This window comes from Podarcis filfolensis (assembly GCF_964270895.1).
Source record: "Podarcis filfolensis genome assembly, chromosome: 8".
Classification (NCBI taxonomy): Eukaryota; Metazoa; Chordata; class Lepidosauria; order Squamata; family Lacertidae; genus Podarcis; species Podarcis filfolensis.
In genome coordinates, this window is record NC_139611.1 from 53,135,396 (window position 1) to 53,162,991 (window position 27,596).

At 43.0% G+C, this 27,596-nt stretch overlaps 1 protein-coding gene and 2 long non-coding RNA genes across 5 annotated transcripts in view; 1 reads left to right on the forward strand and 2 right to left on the reverse strand.

Moving 5' to 3' along the window:
* Positions 1-22,480, reverse strand: part of GARRE1 (granule associated Rac and RHOG effector 1) — a 56,467-nt gene extending 33,987 nt beyond the window's left edge. The window contains exon 1 of one of the 2 annotated variants that reach the window (XM_083625069.1): positions 22,250-22,480. The gene's annotated coding sequence lies outside the window, so the exon portion shown is untranslated. Of the gene's footprint in view, positions 1-21,428; positions 21,669-22,249 lie in introns of those variants that run through there. The other variant, XM_083625070.1, reaches the window with a different exon arrangement.
* Positions 11,030-20,700, reverse strand: LOC310769671. Its single transcript, XR_014551786.1, has 3 exons — positions 15,260-20,700; positions 11,377-14,834; positions 11,030-11,209 (listed from the first exon to the last, which is right to left on the reverse strand). It is a non-coding gene; the product is annotated as an uncharacterized lncRNA (long non-coding RNA).
* A 46-nt stretch (positions 22,481-22,526) lies between the features above and the next one.
* LOC310767746 lies at positions 22,527-26,985 on the forward strand. 2 transcript variants are annotated; one of them, XR_014551044.1, is made up of 4 exons: positions 22,527-22,562; positions 22,642-22,743; positions 22,847-22,935; positions 26,548-26,985. It is a non-coding gene; the product is annotated as an uncharacterized lncRNA (long non-coding RNA). The 2 variants fall into 2 exon arrangements; XR_014551045.1 differs by having other exon boundaries at positions 22,554-22,743.
* The last annotated feature ends 611 nt before the right edge of the window (positions 26,986-27,596 follow it).

Consider the following 27,596-nt stretch of genomic DNA (forward strand, 5'->3'; position numbering starts at 1 on the left):
GACTGTGCAGCAAGTGTTAGTGTGCAGAGACAATGTTGTCAACCCTTCAGCTGTTGCCCAATTCAAAAATACAGCTCCTTTCTAAAATTAGTTGCCAACCAAGTAAGACACTGAGCTTTGGGGTTTCAATTACACTGATGCACTTTAAACAAGGCTGCATCTATTCTGCATTTCCCCACTCTTCCAAATTCTGCACCAAAACAATCCAAATTCTACAATCATATTCAAATTAGTGTGCTCACATGATACAGACGTTTATAATTTTTCCAACAACAACAAAAAAATAATGGTACAGGCTAAGAGAATGGTTAACGAAAAAAGGTTTGATTAGGAAGGATAAGAGGGTCTCAAATTAGCAGCCATTACTGGACAAAGGAATGAAGTCCCATCCACTTTATGGCTATGAAACTCAGTTCATTCTGGCTTCTGGTTTTTCTTTTGCATCAGACTCTGCCAGGCCTCCTTAAGCCTGTCTGCAACCATAAAGGCTAGTCACCTGCTTTGTAAGTAGCAGATACCAAGATTTCACACTTGCTCAGCACTTTAAATTGTGGAAACCACAAGACATCATAACTAGTGACTTGAGTGAAAGGAAACAAGGAAAATTAGGAGCCATTGCTTGGATTCTATACTTTGTACAGGCAGTGAACATTTTGTGCACATCCAATTGACACGCGACCACCAACATGTGTGGTGCTTTTGGCCCCGGAAGGCGGCAGAACAGGCAGGGGCAGAACGGGCTTAAGCACAACCACTGACACACATAATGGCCCTGCATATGTTGCTGAACTATAACTTCCATTGTCCATGGCCACTGATCATGCTTGCTAGGGTTGATGTTGCAGTTCAGCAACATCTGGAAAACCAATGGTTCCCCAGCCCTGCTATTCCTGTGACTCAAGGGCAAACTTGATGATATGGAACAGCAAAATGTCTAACCCCCAAGTTGCCTTGTTTCCAATATGATCAAAGATGCTCTCTGACTAACTTTTGTGCAAGCAACTCGGCACAGGTTGTGAAACCCAAAACTGCTCAAGCAGTTAAACCATAACTAGTCAAGTTAGATTTTAATTTTTTTTTTGCAAATCTGATTTGTTGCCTTCCCCAAATAAATATACATATGCTTTCACATTTTATTTCATTGGTTCAAAAAATTGTCCAGAATCTCTCACTAAAATTGTTTGCTAGACAGCATGTCTAAGCTTTTTAAACTGATTGTGGAGGAGAAAAGCTATTGGCAGGGTACTACTACTACTACTACTACTACTACTACTAACCTGCTGCCACAAGAGGCACTGGTGGCCATCCAACTTGGAAGGCTTTAAAAGAAGATTAGACAAATTCATAGAGGACAAGGCTATCAGCAGCTACTAGTAGGTTTCCCCACAGGAATCTGTTTGTTGCTCTGAGAATAGGATGCTGGGCTAGATGGGCCATTGGCCTGATCCAGAAGCTCTTCTTTTGATTAAGACACTTGCTAAAATGAACTAGGGAATTCAAATGTATCAAATTCTCATTTGACACTGGCTTGAAAGCATAATGACAAAGGATGTGGGAGATCCATTAATGGTTCTCCTATTGTGCTCCTACTCTGCAAGAATCAGAGCCCTTTCCTGGCCTGCTTTATATTCGAGCACCAGCATCAGGGTGTGTTCCTCCACCCCCATGTGTTTTCCCTTATCCCCCACCAGAGTTTCTGTTTGCTCTACAGGAAGGAAAATATAGGTGACAGCTACTGCATTTCTCCTCCCTATGATCAAACAAGAGTTTCAGAGTCGTTAGAATTAAATGCCCCCTTTCTCCAGTATCACTGCTCTAATCAAAATCAGAGAAAATTTGGCCCCTAGGACTCAACCTTTCTTGGTTAATCTTTTAGACATATCCCTAGAACACAATGTACTTTTTAAAGTACCTGTTGGTATTAAAATTCTGTATTTCAATTTGGCTTTGATATGTTATTGCACAACTGGCTTATTATTTTTTATCCTCTTTAAACTACAATATGCACATTGTTCCACAGTTCTACAGCTACGGTTGGAGTCTCAGCCTTGTTTACATGCTCCATTATCCTCAAATAGCCACCCCTTAATTTTTTATTGGGTTGGTCAATCAAATGCTGGAGACAGACCCTAGTTTTTTGAGAAAGCTGAAAGAAATTCCAAAGAGGGATCACTGCATCTATGTCCCGCTTTCACCTTGGGTTAACAGACACTGTGCTTTTCAGTTGTTTCCAAAACTTGCCTAATAACGTCTGACTAGAGGCAGTGGTGGGATAAAATAAATGTGTACACACATCATGGGAATCAATGGCCACATGTGCACAAGCCCTGGCTTAATAAACCATAGTGCGCACAAGATGCATGTTAGTGCACACAGACTGATCACTCTCACTTTGCTCCACCCCTAGGCATGAATGAGTTAACAAACCATTAAACAAATGAGTTAACAAATCATCATGTTGCATTTGAACCCTGGATTGTGGTTCACTCTGCCCCAACAAACCAGGAGTGGTAAACCAACAGCAAATCATATGTTAAGGTTGGCTAGTGATCCGTAATCTCAGTTCAGATCCAACATTGAGCTATATCAATTCTGGTTTGTTTAGCCATTCACACAGGGGAGGAGTGAAACAGCATTCAGGATGTGTGCATCAGCAGAGTTCATGCCTTATTGTTACATGCAAATGCGGCTAGAGTTCTCTCTCAAGCCACTTTCAGCTCTTTAAAGACTATTATGTCTCATGTCAAAAGACACGAGTTGAAAGAGAACACATGGGAAAACCAGAGACTCTGGACTCAACCTCTCCTATCTCTCCATGGGATTAACAGAAATGGGTTTACCTCTGTTATAGAGAGAACAGTGAAGTATATCCTCCAACATGCAGTGACCTCTGAAAGACAAGCAACGGTAAGGGTTTAGCTGAAATACACTAGATACCCACCCCGGTCTACGCTGCAGGTTTCAAAGTGGAATCTGAAAATGAAACCACAAAGAACTAAGAAGCTGTTTTCTACCTATGCATTCTTCTGGCACTAACTTGGTGAGAGGATGTCACTTCAATAGCCTACTTGTGGCACACAATGTTCTTTTACTTACTGAGGACAGGGGTCAGAGTCACACTAACCCCAAGCCTTCCTTGGCAAGACCAAAAGTATCCAGAGCAACAAGAAAACTCCAAGACAAGGTACTCCTTGACTAGAGTATACAGGGAGAAAATATGAGGACAGGAAAAGGAAAATGTTTCCTTTGATGAGTGGGTATCTTTAAATCTACAGACTGCCCTATCCCAAGAACTTATTACAGTAACATCACTTCAACTGTCTAAGCTTTAATGAGTTCATGAATTGATCACTGGGATTCCTTTCTGGCAGAAAGCCCAGAACAAAAAAGCCCTACAATAAAATGCATCACAGGACTATGCCATGTTCCACCTTCTTTTTTAACCCAAAGGACTTTGCATTGCTTTCTGAAATGAACTTGCATCTGTGCTCATGTGTGCTGGTTTATCTGCTATTCCTAACGCCTCACATTTGTTGGGTGCCTGGTAACAGACTTTGCACTATACATTTTATTATCTATTTAGCTTCTTGAACAAGTCTATTAAGTAAATCCAATCAAGTGAGTTATTCTTGCTCAACATTTGTGTACTACACAATTACATGAGTTCACCTCCCCTCACTTTACTTGCTTCTTTTCAGTTTGCTTCTTTTCAGTTTGTCTGCAGCACGTGCAAGCACAGGTACTCCTATGCTATTTGCCCAGTATGGTCTGTTCCAATCAATATTCCTTAACTGGGACTCATTTAAAGGTATTCTACTTGATCACTCATATACTTTTGGATGATTATCAGTTAAGTTTGCATATAAAATAAATATTTATGAAGTAAAAAAACATTGTTTTGATGTCAGAATTAGTGAACATAGTTATTATTAATCAACAGTCAAAGGTTATGGTACATTCTGCCTCTTCTATTTCACTTTGATTAATTTATTTAAAAATAAATGCGTTTGTATTTTAAAACATATATAGGGAAAAATAAAGCCAAAACCACACTTTGCTTAGAGAATATATGTGTACATTGTAGAAGGTTCTTAGAACAAACATTCACTAAGAGGAGGGAGAAAAGGGGAGTGCCTCTTAAGAATATACAGTCGTACCTCGGAAGTCAAACGGAATCTGTTCCGGAAGTCCGTTTGACTTCCAAAACATTGGGAAACCAACGCATGGCTTCCGATTGGCTGCAGGAAGCTCCTGCAGCCAATTGGATGCCATCTAAGCCATGTTGGATGTTCGGGTTCCAAAGAACGTTCGTAAACTCACTTCCACATTTGCGGCATTCGGGAGTAAAAATGTTCGAGTCGCAAGGCATTCGTCAACCAAGGTACGGCTGTACTTACAACCTATATGTTTACAAGTGCCGGTATGGGGAGGCGGGGAGAGAGAAGAGGTTTGCAGTCTAATTAACTAGGTATACCTTTTTAATCTGTCTTAACTGATTAGATCAATAAAATAAACATCAGAGCACTAATACAGAATGATTTATTTTTCTTTCTTTAATTAGATTATTTTCAAATTCATGCGGTTCTTGTCCTATTGCTTGAGCATCAAACATATAAGAGTTGAGGAACTGCCAAAGAGCAGGGCACACCAAGGCAATACCTGCAGACAAGGTTTATTTAACTGAACACATTTATTTCTAATATTCAGCACAAAGAAACAGAAGAAGCATTGAAGAGGATAAATTAAGATATTTATTTATTTATTTATTTATTTATAAATAAATAAATAAATAAAAAGAAAACCAGGAAATACAGCACCATCAACAAGTATAGTGCTATAGTGAAAAATGAAATACAACCCTACAATATAACTGCATCTGTTCCAGCTCAGAGACGAGCAACTTAAGGATTTATTTCAGGTATTTTAGTCTACAACACTTCACCAAATGACATTAAACACAGACTAGTATCCAGGAATAACCAAAGGAGAGACAGAACATGACTAGACACCTACAGCACCCAGCTAAAAATCTTTCCAACACGTCAATGAGCTACACCATATCCTGGACAACGACACTTTCCATTCACAGGCCTTGAGTGTTAGGCCTGTCCATCCCCTAACCTTGGGTGGGTGGGTGGGTGTTGTCTGCCTGCTGTGTGTGTATACACAAGAAAGTATGGGATGGGCACACCCACTACTGGCATGCAGTCCTCTAAGGGTTTTGCCAATACTGAATGTGATACTCAGGCTGCAAAATGTTAACCACTCCTACAACGAAGTAGGGGTTATGGGGTGCTAGGGGAGGGGTAGAAGCTTTGGTGGGGGGCACGCCATGCTTCTACTGGGGTAGTTTGTCCACCTTTGGTCCCTACCCTGCACTCAGCTCTTACCTGTGGCTCCTAGAAGCTGTCAGCATGTGACAATGGTCACACCCCAGAAACGACTTCAGCTGGCCAGCTAAACCAGGTGAGGGTAGCTGATGGTCTAAAACCCTCAGTGAGTTAGGGACTTCCCCTGCATACGAAGACAGGCTACAGCAGATTGAGCGAATAAGATCAATAGTGGGTCCAACTGTCAAGAAGGTAGTTCCTTGCATGTGCTGAAGAGGGAAGTGAAAACTCTGGTCCTAAGCCTCCACTGCCTTGCAGGATATTTTTGGGAGAAGGGCTACACAAATCCAGAGTTTATTTGGCCTTACGATGATTGGATGGTGCCTTGTATGCTTACTTTCGGCAACTCCTACAGCCAAGCTAGTGCCAAATGTATTGCTCTGCTTTTCTTTGGACCACATCAGTGAGGCTAAGAGAGGGTTTTGTCATCTCTGCAGCCCAAGACCTCAGTACACACTGCCAGGCTCGCTACCTGGGGAAGTCACTTCAAAGCTGCTAACAAAGCAGTTTGGCTTCACTTCATATTGTCCTCCTATCCTCTCAAATGTTTCCTATACTAAAGGAATTGTACCACTACCAATATAACATTAAGGAAATTCTGATTGTTCATTCCAAGATGATAGCACAGGATGATCAGCATTGGACCCTGAGCCTGAAGAGGAGTTATCACTTCTAGAATTATTGCCATCATCTGTAGACCATGGAATATGCGCAGAATAAACAAAAGAAACAAAAAAAAGCTGGTATTGTGTCATCATGGACTGATGCAGACTGGTGCAACCAGAGGTGATATCTTTAACAACACAGAAAAGAGAGACAAGGGCAATTAAAAGTCTACTGAATGTGATTGCAGAGGCAGAGAATCCATGTTGACTATAAAATTGCCTTGGTGGAAAACCAGCAGATAGCACCAGCAAACAGCACAGATTCCCTTGGGAGGTTGTGGACTCTCCTTCACTGGAGGTTTGTAAGCAGAGGTTGGGTGGTCATCTGTCAGGGATGCTTCAGTTGAGATTCCTGCATTGCAGGGCGTTGGACTAGATGACCTTCCAACTCTATAATTCTATGATTCTTCTCCAAGAGTGATAGAGCAGTTGACACTGGTGGAAGAGTGGTGAGCAGTGTCAAAACTAGATCAACCAAAGCTGACTTTGGTGGCAAGATTAAAGGTGGACAAGACAATACCAAGTATCTGATAACAAAGCTAAAAAGCATGATGCAACTACAGGAATGGAATTGTTTTCTTACTCTAAGGGAAATTTTACTGCTGAGGCAGTAGACTATGGTAGCTACTCCTGGATCAGAACCTAGAGGATTCAAGGAAGGAGATGTCTTCTAGTCATGAAGTAGACTGCTATGTTATGAACTTTGAGACAAAGAAAATCCCCTGTGTTACAACATGAAGCAATCTGATCAACAAAAGGCTGACTCTAGATTTAATCCTTCGAATGCCACTAGGTTCACGAGTGAGTAGAGCATTTCATCACAATCAGATGTCAATGAACGACATTCAACTTTACACCCCCTTCCCCATAGACAGAGTGCCATGCATGATATACAGGATTTTCGAATGGACAGACGTCCCCGTCAAAGAAATAAATATTAATAGTAAACAATTACATGGCTTTTATTTATGAATTAAGAAACAATTGATAATGTTTCATAAATATTGCCAATACATTATTAGCCCATGTGTTGCCTTATGTTATGAACTTTGACAGACCCATCAACATGGAAAATTTCTACAGATGTAAAGATTGCCCTCCATAACCTTGAGTGAAGTGTATTCTTCCAAAGCAGGTATAGTCAATGAAGAAGGCATTTGAAACCATTATGAGAAGAAAAATGGGATTTTCTACACCTTTACTTTGAGGATCAGATAATGTGTTCCTCGGAGGCTCTACCAATATTGGGGGGAAGCAAAGATGTGGGGAATTTCTAGTGCTGCATAGTATAAATTCAGAAGTGGAGCTACTGGAGTTATTAAAAGTAGTAGTCGACCAATATGGGTCAGAATAGAAACTTATGTTGCTGGTGGAACAGGAGTCTTGACAATCAAGTCGCATTTTGACTCAGATACTGTTAACTTGTATTGTCAATGGTGTAAAGTGGTCTCATTTTCCATTCAATCTAGTGTACACTATTATTGATGTCTGGACTCCTTAAAGTCCAATATCTTCTAAGAAGTGTTGCATCCAGACAGCTTCAAGTCCCTCCAGGAGAAGATGTCAATGATTCTCTCCAGGTTTGGCAAAACAAATATAGTAGTGTGAGCTTTCCAGCAATGCCTGTGAAGTTCTACTAGTGTCTGGGCTGACCTGAGATGACCTCAAAGCAAGAAGCTTGAAACCATATGTCTCTATTGTGCCATTATTGCTTAGTAAAGCACAAAATATGCTGACAGGATTAAACTTTTTGATCTTCCAAGCAAAACAAGGCTGTTTAAGCCCATGACACTGGCACCTTTAAAAACAACAGCCTATGAGCCATATGCAGATGACAAAAATTGAGGGGGGAAGTTTTTGGCAAGACAGAGCTGCCAGTAACAATACCCAATAGCATCTCTTAGAGTGCTGAATGGCACTATTTAGTGGGAAGAAATCCCAATGAAAATCCTCGTCATTATATATTTTACATGGCTATTTGTACATATTTAAATTTTTTATATATGGATGTTTTATGATGGCCTATACAGTGGTACCTCAGGTTGTGGACGGGATCCGTTCTGGAGCTCTAGTCAGATCCCGAGGTTTCCGCAACCAGAGGGACCGCTTTTGTGCATGCGTGCGCAATGACAGACCACTTCTGTGCATGCGCTGAAGCGGTAGAGCGCTTCTGCGCATGCAGCAAAACATTTCCGGGTTTGCCGCTTTCGGAACCAGAAGTAGCCGAGGCGCTACTGTACTTGTAATACCTAATAAAGGTTTGGCAAAGTAAAAAAAAAAAAAGAGTAAAATACAAGATTTCAACCTTGTACCACTCAACTTCTTAACCAATCAGAAGAGCAGAAACTTCTGCAACGTTTCAGGTTTCCTAGTAACTACAATTCTTCTCCCTTTAAGTTTCAGTTTCCTAGGCTGATCTTTTGAACCCCTTTGCCAAGAACAGACTCTGCACAGAATACAACCATATTATAACTTATAAAATAAACACAAGACAGCTGGACTGGTCTATTCAATCACACAAAGTTATTTTGAAACTAGAACCGTTTGTGCTTAAAAGAAATCACAGATAAATAATATTTACAAACCCTTCATAACATGTTGCTAAAAGTATGCATTTCAAAGCCACCAGTTCAGTAACTTGGCTTTGATAGCTTGGGTAGTTTCCCCAATGCAATTCCCAGTTTAACTTAGCCTTACAAAAAAGTCACAAAAACAGACAAAAGCTGTGAACTTTCCCTTAATAACAGTGTTGCTACAATGCTTATCTTGCTTACAAGGAATTCATCATGCATCATTTACTGTGGAGTGGTTTTTAAAAACTGTTTTAATGCACAGAGCTTTGAGTATCATGGAGAGGAATATAAATATTTTAATTTAAGTTTGTATGCTTGGGTAGTTGCCAACTATTATGTTGGTGCAATACAGTGATTGCAACAATGACTTACAGCAATAGTAGGATACGTATACATTTTAAAAAATGAACATGAAGCAAAATGAAGTGACTTGCCCAACATATCAATTACAGTGGTACCTCTAGATGCGAACGGGATCCATTCCGGAGCCCCATTCCCATCTAGAAGCAAACGTAACCAGCGATGGCACGTCTGCGCATGCACGCGTTGCTTTTCGCCGTTTCTGTGCATGACATTTTGAGCGTCTGCGCATGCACAAGCAGTGAAACCCAGAAGTAATGCGCTCCATTACTTCCGGGTTGCCGCGGAGTGCAACTCAAACGCGCTCATCCCGAAGCACGTTCAACCCGAGGTAAAACTGTACCTTTATTGGGGTTCTTATGCCTGGCTCTTCATGAGTCCCCCCGCCCAAGTATTCATCTTTGTAAAGAACATTGACACCATGGGGAGAGCATTGCACAGATTAGGGGGGTGTATTACGGAAAAGGCCTGTTCTCCTGTTGCTATCTTGCAGGTAGCTGCTACAAACATTTCATCCCTCAGTGGCTGCCACCTTAGAATTCCATGCACTCACCTGCGTACATTTCTTTGTCATCTATGACTACCAGACAACTGTTTGAATATAGGGTGAATTTAAGCTTAACTCAGGGGTCCTTGCCCTTTTTGGTCCCCATAGCACTTTCGGAAATCTAAGGAACTATAATGGGCACAACATAATAACCTTGCCGGCACCCAGAAGCTTGGGGCGCGCTGAGCTCCGCTCGCCCCAAGCTTCGGGATTAGCGCATCGCTTCGCTAGCCCTGGGAGAGCCGCGCGGCTCTCCCACAGCTAGCGGAGACCTTGCCGGCACCCAGAAGCTTGGGGCGCGCTGAGCTCGCTCGCCCCAAGCTTCGGGATTAGCGCATCGCTTCGCTAGCCCTGGGAGAGCCGCGCGGCACTCCCACGGCTAGCGGAGACCTTGCCGGCACCCAGAAGCTTGGGGCGCGCTGAGCTCCGCTCGCCCCAAGCTTCTGGATTAGCGCAGCGCTCCGCTAGCCCTGGGAGAGCTGCGCGGCTCTCCCACGGCTAGCGGAGACCTTGCCGGCACCCAGAAGCTTGGGGCGTGCTGAGCTCAGCACGCCCCAAGCTTCGGGCTTAGCGCAGCGCACCTGGGGGGGGGGGGAATAAATTTTTTTCCTTTATTTTCCCCCAAAAAAACTAGGTGCGTCCTATGGGCCGGTGCGTCCTATGGGGCGAAAAATACGGTACTTAACACAGCTACCAAAAGAAAAACACAGTCAAAAAAAGCAGGCAGCACCTCCCAATAAACAGGCAACATACTAAAAAAACCCTAAGACCTCAGTTTTGAGAGACCGGGAAGGACGGGGAGCTTTGGCAGGGGCCAAAAGGAATGTCTCTGAGGGTACAATATTAGGCACCCAAGGCTTAACAAAACAGCCTTATAATGTGCAATTTCAGTCAAACTCTAAAAATGGGAAAGAATCTTCAAAATGAGCAAACATAAATTAGGTACTGTAAATCAAATTAGGGTTGCCATTTCAAAGCTTATAACGAATGAACTGCAGTGAAAATATTATGTTCATTTTTCACATGGTCTAGTCTTTCCCCTGCCACCCCCCCAATAATCTTAAGAGGGTCTCTTCTCCAGTCTTCAGAGAGTAGCTGGAACTGGGGAGGCAGAAAAGGGTCCTCCTTTACTTCCACTCTGCAGGTTTAATCTGAAATCTTAGGCGCAGTACTGCACCCAGAGCTCAGAAAATGCTCGCGCTAATGAAATTCCCTGTTGCAAAATGTGCCTAGAACAATGGAAGTTTTGAACACGGCCTCACAGTGATGTTGAGGATATAAAATTAAATAACCATTGCACGGCACTCCCAAGTTCCTTAAGAGCAAAGGTTCATATGAAATGAAATTCATCAGATGGAACTTTCCCCATAGCAGTGATGTAACGTCAGAGAACACTTCATCTGATGGATTTCTGCCTAGTGTGCAAATGTTAAATGCATGGGAACAAAGGTGGCAACACTACATAATCTGTTCAACAGGTACTATTCTGGTGTTAATGACCTGCACACCTTTGCTCCAAGCACGATGCAATTACTGCTCCAGATGACAGAATACCAAGTATTTATTTTGTTTCAGCATTAAAACATGCCTATTGTGCCACCTCCCACTGTGATCAAGCAGATGAGTCACTTAATGCAGCCTCCATGTTGTCCTGATGAAGTTCCCCAGATGTACCTGGTGAACGACACTGAAATAGTATTTCTAAAGCCCACTTTAGTTGCTTCTCTCTACCTCCAGGATGATGTACTATATATAAATTAAAGGTGTAACATGGGGGACTGCACAAGAGCATGGTCTGCATGGAGGTCCTAAATTTAATCCCCAGCATTTCCAGGCATGACTTGGAAAGACCCATCTGGAGAGATGCTGCCAGTCAGTGTAGAGACACTACTAAGATTGGCATAAGATAGCTTCCTAAGTACATATGCTAACAAGTGCAGCCAGACATGGCCTCCTCTTTCTCAGCAATGTTGCCTATCCTCAAGTACCAGCCGGGGTCTTTCTGCTCTACAGGCAGTGGGGAAATGTCAACAAAGCACTATGACTAATAGCATGACCCTGTGCACACCTTTCTTGGCAATGAGCCTCACTGAACTTAGTGGAACTGTCTCCCAAATAAGTATGCATATAAGTCTGAAAAAAATGTTTATTAAATCAAGCACCTCCCAGCCTAGATTGATAGGGAGATGCTGGTAGGGTCAACACCCACTCAACCCCACAGCCTCCTCTGTTCAAAGTAACTGTGAAGGACAAATTCCTGCAGCTATTCTCGTGAGCTCTACAGATTTGAGTTGAGCCAAAAGAATGTGAAATGTTACGTTTCCAATTTGCTGAAACATTAGAACTGTGGAGGGATGCCTATACAGGGACTTTTAAATGGCACTGCCATACCCTCTCTCTCCCACATCTTTTTCTGATTCATGAACCTCAGGCCAGCATAGACAATAGGTCAAATTAGTAGCAAGTCAAAGCCCCTAAGAGCTTGCTCTGTTTGAAATATTAATTACTAACAGCATGGAAATCATAGGTGTAGAAAGAACACTGACTGCATGGCTTGTGCCAGTGTCGAAACTGAAACCACACATAGCTATATACATACATGTGCTCAAAGGGAAGTTAACACAACAAATACTTAAGAAACTGAGATAACTGAAAAGCAGTCGTTTTCCTGGTATGCGTTGAGAAAACTGGATTTGGTTGACAAAATATAATCCAACCTACAATACCCTCTTTCATCTCTCTGGACTCTGTTGCAATTATGGACACTTTATTAAAGTCCACATTCCCATGTCTACATTTTGAATAATCTAGCTGTCATTTTCTGGCAAGTATCCATTCTTCAGTTCCAACAAAATGAAAGTACCGGTATGTAGCTAATGCTTACACTACACAACTACTGGAAATGAGTAAAAGTTGTGTGCTTTCTTCTTACAAAGCAGGAGGCGAATCCGGTAAAACCATCACTATTTGCATCACATAATATTCTAAGCAATTTATTGTGCAACTCTGAAATGTGCTGGCACAGGATCCAACACATAAGAGCCCTGTGGGAATGTTAATAAGCAAAATAAAAATAATCCATTGCTCAGAAGGGACCACCGCACTTTCTCCTGTTCACCCCATAGGATTCCACTGCGCAAAGAACTGGGAACAACTCATGTGAACCATACTTTCCTATTTCAGGTCAAAATGGAAGCAAACTACCATTTTAGCACAAATGTGCCCCATTTTAAGTAATTGGCTAGGGACGCAAAACTGTGCACATGCACGCACACACTTCCTGTTCAATCCATGGCACAGCTTGATAGTTTGAAACACAGAACATAGCAAGATGTCTTTTACAAAGTCAGACCACTGTTCATCTTGCAGAAGACAATCTACTCCAGGGGTCGGCAAGGTTTACCTCACCTGAGCTAGTTCACTCCAGCGGAAATCCCTCTGTGCGCTGCATCACGTGCACCCCCGTGATTTCCAGCATCTGCGTCTGCACAGACACAAATTCCAGTGCAGCGGAAGCAAGTTCCTGCTCTGGTTTAGTGCAGCGCACAGGGACTCACCAAGAGGGTGGCTTGGTTTGGGGGCGGCTCGTGGGCCAGTTAAACGACCCCTGTGGGCCGCTTGTGGCCCATGGGCCACAGGTTGCCTACCCCCTGATCTACTCTGACTGGTGGGAGATCTCCAGGTTTTAAGACAGAGGACATTCCCAGTCCTGTCTGGAGAAGTTGAGTTGAACCTGGGACCTTCTGTATGCAAAACAGGTGCTCATCAATCTACGTCTGGAGGGACAAGAGTTATCCATCCTTAACATAGTGTGTATGTACTACCAGTGTCTCGTTCTTATGCAGGGAGTGGGGACGGGAGTTGGTGGAGTCCAGTTCCAAAAGGCTGCAGCTATCATGACAGGCAGCCATTGATGAGAAGTAGATCTGGGGTGTCTGGGGTATTTTGTTAGCAGGGGGAGGGTTGTTTCTGTTAGGTTTTTGTATCTTTATTTTAGTTCTTGTTTGTGGTTTCAAGATCTCAAGCAATGTCCAAATGCACAGCAAAAAGTCAAAAACTTTTCAAAAATATGTAATGTGAAATCACCGAATGTCGTCAAAACTCTAAAACAAGACTTGCTGCATCCTTCCTAGGCAATGCTAATAGTGCAACTCTATGCATGTATACTGAAAAGCAAGCACCAGTGAGTTCCAAGGGACTTACTTTCAGGTAAGGGTGTACAGGAATACAGCCACAAACAATATGAAAAGTGAAACTAGACAAAAACAATGGCATAACTTTATAAACCTCTGTCATGACTCCCCTTGAAGCGAAACAACCAAAGAGAGGAGAGACCAAGCAGCCCATAAAATCTGGACTAGCCTTGTATTTTCAAGCAAAAGGCATATCATTTCCAGAACTAAATTGGAAAGTATTTTTCTTCGCTCAGTCTTCAAAGAAGAAACACTGTGCATCCCTCCCAAACTGCCAATGTGTTGACTACAGATTTACTCCATCATACCAATCCTTCACCACAAGAATGCAACATTCTTTTAACAGCAAAAAAATTAATAATTAGTGGCTAGACTAGATTTCATATACAGCAACATCTGCAAATCACAGTGTTTCACTTAGCAGATCAAAACCTTTTTAAAACCACAAAACCAAGCACCGGTTTTATTTCAAAACAGCAGAGGTCAAGTATGTTACCTTCCCACACAGATAAGGATTTGTGACTCATCATGTTTGCCTTATCACCATACCAAACAGTGCAGTTTGACTCAGGTTTACTAAGTAAGAGAGAAAGCAGAGTTTTATTTTCTTATCCTGATGTTTCCATTCTAGTTAGGAACAGGAAAGATGCCTGAACTACTGGGAAGGCCTGAATTTGATTATCAAGCTACAAGAATGACCTTCCTTTCTTATTTACAAATTAACAAATTACCAGGTCTGCATTGTATTGTATCCACTCAATTGTTTTCAATAAACTTAAATAAGAAATTACTGTACTAGTCTTCTAAAAACAAAACAAAAAGCAAAACTTAACTTTTTACTACAACCATCCTATGTACCAGGAGGCTAGCAACAGGTAACGTAAAACCATTTTAAAAAAATGATTTGGGGGTGGGGGAGATGTTCCAGAAAGTGACAGGCCAGTTAATTTCAACTTAGTTGTGGGGAAATTGGTGGACAGCATGATTATTAAGCATACAAAATAATGTGAAGGATTAACATAGGTTCAGCAGAGGTAAATTCTGTCTCACTAACCCTGTATAAAGGTAAAGGGACCCCTGACCATTAGGTCCAGTCGTGGATGACTCTGGGGCAGTGACGTAGCGTGGGTTGTCAGCACCCGGGGCAAGGCAAGTAATTTGCGCCCCCTAACCCGGGGCAAGGCAAGTAATTTGCGCCCCCTAACCCCTAACCTGCCGTCGTTGCCAGCTTCTTCTTGCTGCTGCCTGGTCTGGTGTGGTTCTCTCCCGCGCTCAGCGCTGCGCTGGGCGGCCGCTGCACTGTCCCTCCCCCAGATAGTCCCTCGCTCTCTCTCCGCACCGCACGCCTGGCACCCACCCCCTCCACAGTGGGCGGCGACCCGGCGGCTCAGATCAGATTCACACAGCCAGCACTGCAGTGAGAGAGAGTGAGTGAGCCAGGTAGGGGCAGAGAGCTGCGAGTGCGAGCTCCCCCCCCAGATGTTGCACCCGGTGCGGCCGGCCCCCCCCTGCACCCCCCACGCTACGCCACTGCTCTGGGGTTGAGGTGCTCATCTTGCTTTATTGGCCAAGGGAGCCGGTGTACAGCTTCCGGGTCATGTGGCCAGCATGACCAAGCCACTTCTGACGAACCAGAGCAGCGCACGGAAACACCGTTTACCTTCCTGCTGGAGTGGTGCCTATTTATCTATTTGCACTTTGACGTTCTTTCAAACTGCTAGGTTGGCAGGAGCAGGGACCGAGCAACAGGAGCTCACCCTGTCACAGGGATTTGAACCGCCAACCTTCTGATCGGCAAGCCCTAGGCTCTGTGGTTTAGAGTGTATAGAGTTCTACAAAAGAACATAGATTGGGGTGATCCAACACTGTATACTTGAACTTCCAAAAAACTTCTAAGAAAGTCCATCATGAAAGCCTCCTGAGTAAACTTACAAGTTATGGATATGGCTTGGTACCTGGTTAAAGAACATGAAGCAAAGCATAGAAATAAATAAACACAAAGTTCTCACAATAAAGTGGTGTAAATGGAGCTTTCCCAAGGACCTACCCTAGATCTAGTGATTTTTAACTACGTTGTAAATGGTCCAGGAATGGCAGTGATATAGCCAAATTTACAGATACTGTACAAAATTATTCAGGGTAGTATAAAGTATAACAGGTTGCAAAGAACTCCAAGAGTACCTCCCAAAACTGCGCATGGGCAATGAATGGCATATGAGGTTCAATGCAAACAAGTGTAAAGTGATGTACATTGAAGATAACAATCTTAGCTTTTCCTAAGATGGGGTATGAATGATTGATTGGGAAAGAGATTTTTGGTCACGGTAGATAACTCAATGTAAATGTCAAACCAGTATGAAGACTGTGAAAAAAGGCAAATTCTAGATCACTACAAAAGGCATCAAAAATAAAACTGCCAAAAACATAATGCCTTTATACACACCTGTGGTGTAAGCATACTGTGACTGTCCACATACTTGCAGAGCTACTCCATGCAAGAAACTGTCTAACACCCAATAATCATAGCTTGCAGCACAAGTCAGTCAGCAGAGGCAGTGAGTTTGCATCCCCCTGGCAGAAGTGGTTTCTGTAGATCCCCTCTCTGACACCTGTGATTCTATGACCTTCTGGGTTGTATTCAATATTAGTTCTACTCAGAGTAGACTCATTGAAATTAATGGACATACAACTCAAATACATCAATTTCAGTGGATCTATTATGAGAAAAACTTATCTGAATATAAAATCAACTGCTTCCATAAAGGCACAAAAGAGACTGGGTTGGATGAGAAGTCATAGTTTTGCTGCAGTAACCTGATACCCTACAGATGGGACTGGCCAGTTCAGGATAAAACATTTTCATTAGTACTGATTGTATATACTGGAGTAAGCAATAAATGCAACCAAGGTAAAATCAGTACCGCTTGGAATATTAGGCTATTTTCTGTTATAGTATACAATCTTTCTAACAAAACTTACTTGTTTAAATAACATTCTTAGTAGTGTATCAAACTTGAAAAAAGAATTTTTAAACTTGAGCTGCAAGGAAAAATAAATAAAGCAAAGTTGAAGTCAGACTGGAAGAATGATCACTACTTGTGGTATGTGCACACATCACTTTTCAGGTTTTTAGACTTCTTTACCATTTCAAAAACTTGCAAATCCTGTTGGACAGTTACAGTGAGACAAGAGAGTGTACAACATGCCATGGAATCTAAATTTCTCTTTTAAATCTTAAAATAATTGTTTGTCTCCATCTGTGTCTTGGAAGCAAACAAAATTCAATTACAACTAGACTTGTGAGGTGTAGCTCCTTGAGAATGTCTGTACATTTAATCTCAGTTACTGCTTTTAAAAAGCCCAGAAAGGTCAATTAACCATCCTTAAATTTCCCACCTTCTCAATCTTGATTTAAAGATAAAGCATCACAGTTTGATATATCAAACCAATTTGACCATCACATCAGAAATTTGTTGTCTAACAAGAATAAGAAGCATTCCCCAGTACCAGAGAAAGTATACAAGGTGACCACACCACACTCTCATGCACACACATTGCACTCACCATATACATGCAGACTATAGATATACATGCATTTCACCCTCACATCTACACAGCCACACACAACTTGCCTCTGCCCAACTGCATCTCTCCCTCATCCAAACACATTGCATAAAAATCTATCCTATGTAACAGAAACCACACATATACACCTTCCCCTCCACCCTCTCTCTCTCTCACACACACAAAAAGACCACACATACATACAGTGAAGGATATGCCTGCCACCAGACCTGTTCACTCATCCCTTTCCCTTCCTGTGCAACTTTTTTAAGCCCCTCAGAGAGAAAGGAAGTGCCCACTCCTAGCTCAAAATTGGTTGCAGCAACTTCAAGCAAATTGAAGAAATGTGGTTCTTCCCCCACCTGGCATTTGTTTTAAAGAAGTCCCTCCAACAGGGAAAGGAAGTGCCAGCCACCAGTGAAATGAGGCTGGCCAGCAACAGCACACTAACTTGAGTGAACAGGACTATTCCTGATGCACCCTCCTTTCCCCCCCCCCACCAATTTTTGTTTAGTTAGGTTTTTTTGCCTCTGCATGGAACAAAAGAAGTGCCCACCACCATGTGGCTGGCAGGCAAGGTCGCTCACTCTTCCCCCACCAGATTTTTTTAAACAGGCCTTCCATGTAAGGAAGCATCCACTGTCAGCTCCATGTGGTCGGTGGGCGGCAACAGCTCGGTGAATGTCTGGATCAATGCTTCAGATTGCCTCGTGGACTGCAAGGGCGGCCTTCTTGGCACTATGGTACCCACAAGTGCTGAGCCGAAAGCCCCTGAAATACAGTTATTTTATAAAGGGATTGCAAACCAATAGGAAACATTTCCTACCTAAGCTGCATCAGATCTAACAGCAGTTCTGGGGCATCTGCACTTACTTTAAACTAGACTTGCCTAGGTACCATTCCTCATATGAACAAAACAGGCAGAACTGAGAGCAAATAAAAGAAAAATCCTGCATCTTTAAGAACTTGAATATGTTGGTATTACACAATATGTAAACCACATATATTCAGCCAGTCACATAAAGACAAAATGCAGATGCAAATATTGAGCATGTCAAAGCAGTTTCTTTTTCAGGACAGGGATCAACAAATCAGTTGTTGTTTATCGTAAGTGGTAAGCCAGGAATAAACCATTGGCTACCACTTGTAGCCCACCCATTGGAATTAATGAAGTAAAATGCTTAGGGGAATGACTATATGAACAGCTCCCACAGGGATTTTTATATATAGTTAATAGAGGAATAACTGATTCATGTTGCAGCTGTATGTACACTGAAGGAGACGAAAGTATGAATCATGCTAATGAGGTATACAATGGAAAGAAAAGGTCACAATGGTTCCTACTATATGCATCTGTATTCACACTATGAGGGCAGGGGGAGAATTATGTCATCTGGACAATTTCTGACATTTAACATTTGGAGCTCAGAGAAACTGTTGATGCAGTGTCCAGGTATGAGCTCTATATTAAGTCCATGTACAATTCCTCCCAAATGAACTCTGAGCACACAGATGCAAAAGGAAGTGAAGGGGTTCAGTCTTATGAATACATGGGTACCTGGTTTCACTACACACACACAGTCACACGTGTCACACACAGCTCTCAATCACAACAGCCAACCATTCTGCCCAGATGATGCATTCTCACTCAGCAGGCTGAAATGGATTCTTGTAACAATCTCTAAAGAGGAAAAGCTTCAATCTGAAATCATGCCAGAGGCAATATAGACCCATGAATTGTTTCCTAGTATACCTGTGTGTGTGATTAATGAAAACCTTAATTAAGATCACTGTCTATAGCTGTGAACCCAGACACCTCCATCACATACATACTCCTCTCTGCAAGCTACAGCACACACTTTTGATGGGATGCACACCTCACGGGGGTTGGGGGGCACACCTAACAAATCCCCTAACTGAACACCCTCCCCAAGGAGGAGGAACAGATACGGCACAGCAGTCAAAGAGTGAACCTAGTGCTGCCCCCTAAATCTACTAGAATTTGAACCATGATCTCCTTGATACAACTATCTTGAATGCTAATCTATCTTTACATCAAGTTGGGATTACTTCCTTTGGCCTCACTCCTGCCATTTTCTAGCAGCGAGTTTGCCGAACTAGATCAACTGTATTAAGAACTAACCCCAGTGTACTTTTAGAAGTGAACCACAATGTCATGCAACATGCAATAAAGGCTTATGGTAAACTTTGTGGCAGCTTTTGTAATTAGAATCTAGAATCAAGATCCAACTATCATAAAATCACCCCATTACAGAAGATAGGGGTTTCTCTCATTACAAGCATATGGTACAACTTTAAATTTTTACCAACTGTACAAAGATTTTCTTGGACTAGATGCCCAATTATTACCACATATAAAAGTACTTGAGATCCTTCAGTACAAAAACTTCCTCCAATGTTCAATGCTCATTACCTTCAAATAACTGCATGGGGGGTTCTTAAAGAAGAAAAGAAAAGCAATGCCATTGGTCTGTTTTGCTTCCCTTTCCCCTCTCAGTTGTGAGGGAGAAGAGCAAGGAAAAATAGTCCCATGTGAAACCTATCCCTATGCTCATTTACTCAAAAGTATGCCTCAAGACTTATGAGACTTGCTTCCAAGTGCCTAGTCTGCAACTATAAACATACAATGCCTCATTTAGAAGCTAATGTAAGAACCAGATCCCATTATAGACAAAAATACTAATTCCTTAGAGCTAAACTCAACAGCCACTTGCTCTACTGCCATTATAATCTGTTGAACTGCTACCATTCATTTCTTAAAACTGTTCCAAGAGCATTCCTTATCTGCCAAGCAAGTATATATTTACAATCTGTTTCCACACTTCTTTAAATTAGCATTATTCATTTGCATAACACTTTGGTTATTGTAAGATACAGTGTGGAGACTATCCATCTGGAAAAGCAGAATACTTAGTATGTTATCAGAAACCAATGACTTTAGAAGCACTACAAAAATGATATGGGGAAGCAAATTCACAACCATGACTCTATAGAATTTTGTATTATAGACAATTTTTAAAATTGAAAATGCATTAACACAAAGAAAGAAATTAAAGCCCCTCACAAGTGAGGGAGGGGGAGTACTCAGTAATATGTTAGGTTTGCAAGCTGCAGAATCTGATGTCATGTGCATTTCAGTACTTTTATTCAATAAAGAACAAAGTGAGATTACATATTTTACAACTATGGAGTATACCATTCAGAACTCTACAGTGATAGCCTTCCAGTTTAATGGCAAGAATTACTATGTTAAGGGGCTTCTTAATGTTCAAGAACACAAATTTTGCTAAAAGTAGTCTGAACTACATCTCGCTTATTGGTATACTTGAAGGAAATTAATGAAAATTCAATCACATTCTAAAAAGCTGTTACTAATATGGTTCTCTCTCTAAAGAGAACTTTTAAAAACTTTAATGTCAACAAAGCAGCTTTATTGGTTCATATTTTTGTGATTAGGTAAAAGAAGCTTTTACCATTCTAATAAAACATATACTTCACCCTTGTACCTCAAACAACAAATCATTCACCAAGGGATTGTGTTACTGAGGAAATCACAGCTGAAGACAGTTTACCAGGGATTGATAAGATGCTACAACAAACAAAACCTTCAGGGATGTCCCCAGCTTTAGAATAAGCCAAAACCACCCAGCAGTATTACAATCAGCATCATCCCCACAGCAACCAATTAAAGAGATATCCCTACATCACACCGAAAAAAGATCACCCTAGAATTGCTAAAACCCACAGATTCAGAAGTAGTTCCAAAACTACCAACATAAGTTCAGTCTTCCCAACCTTTTAAGACCCCAAACCCTCCTTTAGGCTAAACATGCATTGGGGCGTTTGTTTATTTTACCATCTGTAATGTGGCAATGCAGCAAGGGTCAGGCTGCAACCCTGCCAACCAGCTGAAGACCAAGGGATTAGACAACACTTTGCAATGCATGTCAACTTTAAAAGCGCAGGGGGCGGGGGTGAGGAGGCTCCTGCCAGCGTTGGACAAAAAGGGGTTTGCAGGCTAACATTTCCAGTTCCTAGCTTTCCAAAAATGATCACAAGCGCCAGGGAGAAATAGAGGAAGAGCGCTTGTAAGGCAGAGAAGAGGGTGTCCTCACCCAAGCCAGGAATCCCGGGGCCCTTTTCTTGGCCTGTGTGACGGTGTCATGTTTTGCTCTGGGAGGCTGGCTCCAGGGAGCGAGAGAGAGATTAGAGCAGGCCTCCTCCCCCCTCTCTCTCCGAGGGCCTGGCACACTAGTATCCAGCCTGACGGCCTGCCCTCACACGCACTGGCTTTTCTCCCTCCTAGAGAGAGCTGCTGCCCGGAGAGGAGCCTTCTTCGCAGGGCTGGGTCACTTATTCTGCACAGGAAGATGCATTGGAATTCGCGCAGGCGCAGTCCCGCTCGGAATTAGCCCACCTTAAAATAAATAAATAAGAGAAAAAGGGACGGGAGACCGCGGGGGTGGGAGGGTCGCTCCAGAAACTCCTCGACACCCCCTTGCCCCCCCGCACGGATTGCAGAGCTTTCCCCTCTCTCTGAAACCCCCCAAAGCGAGGGGGGAGAAGGATAGGTGTGGGGGGTCTAGGCTCCCACAGCGCCCCCTCCCAGGGACTGCCTAAAGGTTTCCCCCACCTCCCCATTCGCTTCCTCCTCCTGCTGCTGCAGCCCCCTCTCCTTAGCCGCTGCCCCCCCTCGAAGAGGAAACACCCGCCCCCCCCCGACAAACACGGGGCCTTTTGCCGCGCGCCTCCCCTTTTTCCCCCTCACAGGGGGCAGCGTGGTTCGCGCGCCTCTGCGCCCCCCCCCCACCGCACCCCGGCCTCCCCTCATTCCCTCACGACAACGGCGCCCTCTCGCCCGCCCGCCCGGCCTCCGTGAGGCAGCTCCAGGCCCGGAGAAGGAGGAAGGCGGAGGCTCCCCGCTCGGTCCGCTCACCTGCCCGCCGCGGCTGACAAGCCTCCCCCAGGCCGAGCGACGAGAGCCGGCCGCGAGCAGCAGCCCTTTCCCCCGCCCCGGCCGGGCTACGCTTCGCTCGGGGAGCGTCGTCGACGGCGGTGGCGGCAGCAGCAGGCGGTTGGAGGCGGCGGCAGTCCGGAAACGCCAACAGCAGGAGCGGCGGTGGCGGCGGCTCCTCAGCCGGGCGCCGGGGGGGAGGGGCTTGGGCGGGGAATGACAGGCTCGGGGGCGGGTCCGAGAGGAGGAATGCGGGGGGAGGGGCCGAGCAGCGCTGCATTATTTATTAGTCCTGGTACGTAGTCTTGTTTATTAGTAGTATTAGTGCTGCATTATTCATTAGTAACAAGTATTTTTTATTTTATTTTAATTAGGTATTCATCTTCCGGGGGTGTGGCCGTGCTTATCTCTGGAGGCAAAGAACAGCGAGTCTTGTGTCAAGTTAAAAGCGCGGTCCTAAGCAAGGTAAGTCAGGGGTAAGTCTTACTGCATTTCGGCGGGGCTAACTCCCGGGTTAATGGGGTAGGATGCCTAACACATTTATTCAGGCATAAGGATATTGTTATTATTACCTTCCAGAGGCGTGGCCGCGTTACGTTCTTGCAACTGAAAACAACAAGTGGTGTGACATTTTAAAGGTGCCGGCCTAACTATGTCTGCTCAGAAGGGTAAGTCCTATTGCATTTAATAGGGCTTCCTCTCAGATAAGGCTGCACAACACATTTACTCAGGCATAAGGTTATTATTATTGCCAACCACCGTTTTATTGTGTTTGCATTAGTAACCCTGTTCCACAGTAGTTATTCATTAAAAACATGTAATATAAACATTAAAACAGATTAAATGTGACAACTCCCACACCCAGACGATTATGATTTATTGATTCGGCTTGCATCCCACTCTTCCATTTGAGAGCTCAGAACATCTTCAGTGAACATTATCATTACTCATCTTCCAGAGGTGTAGCCATGATAAGCGATTGCAGCCCAAAACGGGTCTTGTGGCAACTAAACAAGTGTTTTCCTAACCATGCCTACTCAGAAGTTAGTCTTATTGCATTCAATGGGACTTATTCCCAGTTAAGTGGTTAGGATGCCTATTGCATTTATTACGGCATAAGCTCTGCCTCATATATATGTATGATGTGGGTGTTGTTGACAGGAAGAACGGAAGTATTTGAAATGCTGAGAATCACATTATTGACAGTGGCCATTCACACATACAAAGCAACAGTTCCTCTTGATAACACAGACATCTTTTTGGCATTGGTGTCAATGAACAGCTAGTACAATTAAAAAACAAAACATTGTGTTGATTCAGTCCACAAGAGGTGGCACTGAATCTGCAGCAGTTTCAAGGTGCAGTCTCTTTTTGAAGTTCAAGGGTTTCTGCCTTAAGTTCAGTTCCTTTACACAGCATCCTGGGAGGCTGAAATATTTTTGCACTGGGGAAACAAGAACCAGGGAATTAACTGGTCCCATAGGTTCTTTGGGTAGCAGGGCTTCTGGAACCAGCCCACCTTCCCGTCCCCTCCTGCATATGCCCTTTCCCTTCTAATTCAGGGTCCTTGGCTCATCACCTGTGTAATGTTTCTGGGTCAACAAAAGATATAAAGAATTAGGAGTAGTTTTTATAAAACAAGCTTTATTCAGAGTAGTCTCCAAGACCCTCTGCTGGAACTGAAACTCAAGGCCTAAGGAACGGCCCAGGGTCCTGTGACTCCAGAGTAAGTCCTCAGATTGCCAAGCCTTTAACCTTGAATAAGTTATAAAATGTGAACAAAAAATGAAATGATTTTAAAAAAACCAACCCATAGGATTATTACTATAGACATATATGTTGATTCTGCTGCATGAACTGCATTCTCTATAAGTCGTTCTGGAGATATTATCTTTCTGGTAGAACACCTCAGTGTTTGTTCCACAATAACCAGTAACTTGTTATTTGCTGGTTTCAGTTTTGGCCTTGACAGACCTTAATACTGTAATCCTTTCCAGATAAAATATTCACATGAGCGCCAGTGTTCAGTTTAAATGAGATGGATATCTCATTCACCTGCATAGAGAGGATCCAGTCGCTTTCACTAGTCTTTCTTGCTTTTGCTACATCAACATACAACTCATCTGAAATATCTTCAACAGTGTGCACCTGATTTTTCTTTCTTTCTCTGGCTTGGTAACACATTGCAAAATTATTCCCACAGTTAAAACAGCTCTCCCCGGCCCCCCCCCATGCTCAACGGTTTAGGACCATGCGGCATTCCACATTTTTTTGCATGGTTCTTTCTTTTGTATTCTTATTATATTTTTATTTATACCCTACCTTTTTCCCTGACAGAATTTTAGGTGGCCTCTTCTCACAGTGAGAGAAGCTATTTCCACTTTTGAAACTAGCTTCCTTATACACTGCTCCTTAATATGCAGAGTATGGACAATATTTCTGGCCTGTGCTTTTACAGTTCCTGAGGACCTGCAAATCTGAATAGTTTCATCCAGGGGCAGATCCCTCTCATGCAACAGCTGCTCTCTGAGGTCATTGTCTTTGATGCCACAGATTTATTTATGTTTGTTTATTACATTTATATGCCACCTTTATATTCCAAGCATATCAACGTGGTGTATATGGTTCTCCTCCCCATTTCATCCTCACAACAAACCTGTGAGGCAGGTTAGGCTAAGATGATAACTGGCCCAAGGTCACCCAGTGAGATTCATGGCTGAGTGGGGATTTAAACCCTAGTCTCCCAGGTCATAGTCCAGCACTCTAACCATTGCCTCAGTTCCCTTCATTGGTCATTTTGTACCTTACAGCCTTCAGCCAAAGTAATCACTGTTTTGGGAAATGTAAAGCTAGGCACTGTAACATCAGCATAGCTTCCTTACATTGTCATAACTTGGAGTTATTCTGGCATATGGGGCTCAGCAGCAATCATATCCTGCCAGTATAACTTGGGGATAGAATTGCCCCATACATAGGAGCCAACTCCTAGGGGCCGAGGTCCCTTCCCCCCATAAAATATTTGAGGGCCCCCACAAAGTTAATGGGCATTGTCATTCAAATAGTGTGGGTGGGTGTTGCATCATGTGATTGATTATGCAGGGCTTACCTGTCCCCAGCCCCATGTTTTATCCAAGTTGGCACCCCTGGTTCCATATATTAGTTAAACCATACTGGGTGCAAAACAGATTGCAGATTGCACCCAGGGCTGTTGGGACAAAAAGCAAATTGTGTCTGTTCCCCCATTTAAAAATAAAAGCCAGAGTTGTTTGGGAAAGCAAGTCCCCTATGCAGCAGAGAGCAGAAGTAAAGAGATACGTGGTACTCGTTATATTGGCAGAGATGAGGTATAAATTTAGCTGCTGCCCTAGTCAAGAGAAGCCAAATTGCCTAGCGAGTCTTACGTGTTTAACCCACCTAACCTGCAGAACCTGGATCCCATCTTTATATAACAAAAAATCATCTCCCACCTCACCCCCGTGGCACACCGCTAACTCTGCATAGGATCAGAAAGCACACTGATTTCAATTAAAGACTTACGTATATGTTTTTGACTCCCATCTTCTCTGCACACTTACCTGGGATGAGCCTCGTTAAGCTCAAGTAAACATGCCTAAGCTTGGGCTATTCTTTCTCACACTGAAATCCATTGAGCACTAGAAGTGCTCTGCTTTGGCCTTTAAAGTTGGAGAGAGGACTGGCCATGCCATTTCAGAAATAAAACATGCACATTCCTTCATTTCTTAACATGTGTTTGTGTGGAATGGGGTGAGGCCCAGGTTGTGAATTTGTGATGAGCCCAGCATTGGGTCATTGGGTCCTGCATAGGCCTGTAGCTGGGGGCAGGGAGGGGGGACCCCCCGAATGTCCTTTTTTTCAAACAAATAATTAAATTTGTTACAGAAAAATTAAAAACAAACAGGAAATCCTTTGTTTTAGTTCCCAAGGGCACAAATGCTAATATTTTGGGATGGGTTGGCAATGGAATCTGCCTAGTATGAAAACATCACATGAGAAGGGCCAGGAGGCAGAACTTAAAATGGAAGGAATTTTGACAAGTCTGGTCAGTTTGTTTTTAAGTATCTAAATTCACTGTTGAGGGACTCAGAAGGTAGGCAGAATTTCCCTGCCTGACAAATGAGATGGCAAACAAACACCTGCTATATGACTATGACATTCATTCAAGAGCTATTATTCTTCAAGGAGGTGGGATTCTGGGAGTTTCTGCTTGCTGGACTGAGGAACTATTGGGCATGGGGGGTGTATTTTTTATGTCTTGTCAGGTGGGGGTGCAAAGGATATGAAGCTATATTCTCTCCTGGCTGGAGGAAATGCAGGTCCGCAAGTCATTGCCACCATTATTACCATTGTAACTTCAGAGCAAACATTCATCATAAGTTTGTTTGCTGGAAGTAAATCCAGAACAGCAACTCTTCTGTGCAAGGCACCTCTTCTGGTGGCACCGTCCTTCCCTGATGAAGAGAACATTGGATCTAACTCTTTGTCTACTATCAGTAGACTGCTGTTTTGGAAGGAGAATGTACCACTGAGAAGTCAGCAAGAAATTCAGCTAACTTGCACCAACAGATTTGGGTAACTCTAAACCTGCAAAGCCTCAAATTTCATCATACCCAGGCGTCTACAATGTTTGGCCATACATGGAAGTTCCAGTGTTCCTGTCTTAAATCTTAGGAGTGGCTGGAGTACTCAGTTAGTAGAGATGTTACTTCTTCATTACAGAAAAAAATCCTGTTGCAAACTCTGACTCAGCAGGAGACTCTGAAGGGAAGCAGGCAAATGTTTTCCAGGCACACAAAGTAAATTGCCCATAAAAGTGCAATGGATAATTTTCAGGAGCAACAAAAGCGAGGATCAACAGGAGAAACTATTCAGAGGAAAAAATGTGTAGCCAAGTGGTGGAAAATAACAGATACTATGTGAAATGTATTTCTGGAGTAACTCAGTTTGTAGTGGTCAATCAGTTGTTGTCTTGGACGATTCAGGCTGTGAACAATTAGGAGCAGATGCAGGTGGTTTCTTTTTATAATTAGCTGCATTTTCTATGAGAAAATATTTTAAAATTTGCAACAAATTGTGAAAACAATTCCCACAAGTGCTAAATATACTAGCCCTGAAGTCCAAAATGAAATCCACAGCACGACTCAAACAGTTGTAGATTTTTTTCTGGAGCAAATGGTTTAAAGTACTTGTGTTGTGTTGTTGGTTGATGAGACTAGGGACAAACAAGGCATTGAAGATATAGGGTTATTCCTTATTTTTTAACAACTTTTTTGTGTTAATTGTTGGCAAGATAATTAAGAATTGTTGAAGT